The sequence below is a fragment of the Magnolia sinica genome, chromosome 2, assembly GCF_029962835.1.
Source record: "Magnolia sinica isolate HGM2019 chromosome 2, MsV1, whole genome shotgun sequence".
Classification (NCBI taxonomy): Eukaryota; Viridiplantae; Streptophyta; class Magnoliopsida; order Magnoliales; family Magnoliaceae; genus Magnolia; species Magnolia sinica.
This window is the reverse complement of record NC_080574.1, coordinates 95,665,016-95,668,120: the sequence shown is the minus strand read 5'-3', so window position 1 is coordinate 95,668,120 and position 3,105 is coordinate 95,665,016. Positions and strand designations below refer to the sequence as shown.

General features: G+C 35.8%; 1 non-coding gene across 1 annotated transcript; it reads right to left on the bottom strand.

Moving 5' to 3' along the window:
- Positions 1 to 2,103: 2,103 nt before the first annotated feature.
- LOC131238353 (small nucleolar RNA R71) lies at positions 2,104 to 2,210 on the bottom strand. The gene has a single exon (XR_009167753.1). It is a non-coding gene; the product is annotated as a small nucleolar RNA R71 (small nucleolar RNA).
- Positions 2,211 to 3,105: the final 895 nt, after the last annotated feature.

Below are 3,105 nucleotides of genomic sequence, written 5' to 3'. Positions count from 1 at the left end.
GAGTACTTAGGACATGTTTGATTGTTCTACTTTATCATTACTGCTTGATTGAATTAATAGCATGTTAACCTTTGCTTTATTATTCCACTGAGTTGATCACTCACTCCCACGTTCTGGGGTGGTGTTAAACACCCACTAGACTCTGTCTTAGTTGCAGATGTTGATGAGACCTCTGAGGCAGAGCAGGAGATCGAGAATGATGAGGCTGCATTTTCTTTCATGCAGTTTTCAGGCGGGTTCTAGTGAGCCTTGTTCTGATGCGTGGGATTCTGGGATTTCTTTTGGGATTAAATGATGTAATTTGATACTTGTAATTTTGATAGCAACACTTGTATTACGACCTGGTATGTATATGTATTTCAGGAATTTGCACATGTACACATACATTTCTTTAAGTCTTCCGCTTGCGTTCTTCACTTATCCCTGAATTATATTTGTAGTTTGGCTTAATCTAATCCATGTTTTATGCACTCATACAGACAACATACATCCATCATTCAATATGTTGCATAAGTGATGTTTTGAAACTCGGGAGCTGAGTTATGCTCGACCCCTGAATTTCAGGGCGTGACAACAAACTAGACTCAATTGATGTTTAAATCTTCCTATCAATCATTTCATTAAAAGAACTTGTTCAAAAATCTACTAATAAATTAGACTCTAGACTTTAAAAAATTACTTTATATATTATCATTCTATATTTAAACGTACTCAGACACTCATAATATTAATCTTCAAAAAGAGTTTTGAAATATGAGAATTGAAAATTTTTAAAATTTTTTGCTCAAAAACTAAGAAAATATTGATTAATTCCATCAAATCTCACCCCCAACCTAAAATCTATATTTTCCTCAATATTAAAAGATATGCAATACATCATAACATGAGACAATGAAAATGAAAGAGTGAGAAATTGAGAGTACCTAAAGAATATTAATGAAATGGCATGAATTCTCCATAATTTATTGAACACATATGAGACACAAGCTAAAGATGAATACACTTAAGTGTGCCTTCGCAGTCCTGGCAAGAAACTTTTTAAGATTCCTAGTCCTTTAGCTTATTGGCTCACCTGCCTAAGAATAAGAAAGTGCTACAGAGTTTTATCGGTCAGATTAACTTTTGTGTCAATTCATCTCTAATTCAGCCGGCAAAATCAGTGCTTTCTCTCTGCTAATCAAGTTGAAGGCTTGAGAAGAATTCATATGGTAGAAGACACTTTAGGCCACTTTTGAAGAAATCAAGAAATACTTAATAAAGCCGTTGGTGTTGATTCCTCCTAAGAAGGATCTGTCCTTCCATCTCTATATCGCAACAACCGATGAATCCATTGGAGCTTTATTAGCTCAAACAATGGTAGGAAAGAGAAAGTGATATATTATCTATCTTAGACTTAAAACGAGGTTGAATGATGATATTTGACTATTGAGAAACTATGATTGTTGATATATTTTACCATTATTAAACTCCAACATTACCTATTAACAGGAACAGTCCATGTCTCGCTATGACTAATCTTATCAAGTATATGCTAACACAGTTGATTTTAAGAGGAAGAATCGAAAAATTAATTCTTACTTTATCAAAATTCAGCTTCAAATATGCCTCTCAAAAGGCCACTAAAGGACAGGCTCTTGCCAATTTCTTAGTCAATTATCCTTCATGAATTAACAACCGGATATCTTAGCAATATATGTTGTGCATCTTACCCCCTAAAGGCTCATTTTCGACGAATTCATGACGGAATGGTCATCAAGGACTGGATTAATTATCATCTCCTCAAAAGGCAAAACTACACTTTCCCACTTGAGCCGTATAATGCATGAAACATGGATTTTAAGTCGAGAGTGATCCAACTACTCCTGAAGTTTCATGGACTCAATTCCAAAAGTTCATTTATACACCTAAAGGAATTTGATGAGATTGTATCAACCTTACACTTTCATAACATATCTTAGGACACTTCAAGATTAAAGTTGTTCCCTTTTATTTGAAGTAGAAAGCCAAGTTTTGGCTTCACTCCTTAAGAACGAGATCTATTGGGAGTTGGGCTGAGATGACCTAGGAGTTTCTTAAAAGTTCTTCCCAATTCATAAGACCAATACCCTAAGGAGGGCGGTCATGAATTTCTCTCAGAAAAAGGAAGAAACTTTCTTCCAATGCTGGGAAAGATTTAAGGATATTTTTAACTCTTCCCCACATCATTGTTACAAAACTTGGAGGCTAATAAGCATTTTCTATGATGGACTGACCTCTTCCATGCGCCAATTTGTGGAGATGATGTGCAATGGAGAATTTATGAACAAGGATCCCAATGATGCGTGAGATTATTTTGATATGCTCACTGAAAACGTGCAGTCATGAGATACTTCATCTAAGCCCACTAATCCTAGATTGACACAGTCTAGAGAGAATGGAGGAATGTTCATCTTGAGGGAGGAAGATGATGTGAATGCAAGGGAGGCTAATCTCATAAGAAAAATTGAGGCCATGGAACTGAAGAAAGTAGAAATGGTCAAACCCAGGGAGACCATTGAGATTTTTTGTGTTATTTATGCTAGTAATGTACACTTGACGTAGTATTGTCCCACAATTCATGCGTCCTAAGAGTTGTTACACGAGCAATCTAATGTTGTGAACAATTATCAAAGGCCATTCATCACCTCCATCTTAAACACATCTAATCATAGCTAGAGGAACCATCCAAACTTCAATTGGAAGAATGACCAATTGGTTATTATAGAGAGAAACCCTTAAGGGACTTTTCCTTCAAATTTCAAACCATTAAATCATAAAAGAACCCAAGAGGATCCGTTTTTAAAACACATCCAAAATTAAGAGCTATTCAATCAGAACACATTACAAGCATTCTAGGACCTTAACAAGTCCATTCAAAGATTGGATTCACATATAGTTAGGGAGAAAGGGACTTTTCCACCTTAACCTCTACCTAACCCAAAACTACAATACGAGATAAGTGACCCAAGCTCTTCAAACCAGCATGTGGAATAAGCTAAATCCATCACCACTCTTAGAAGTAAGAAAACATTTGACAAAAGCATACCGATGAGGGCTGACAAGCCTAAAGACTCGGAGGACTTAAAG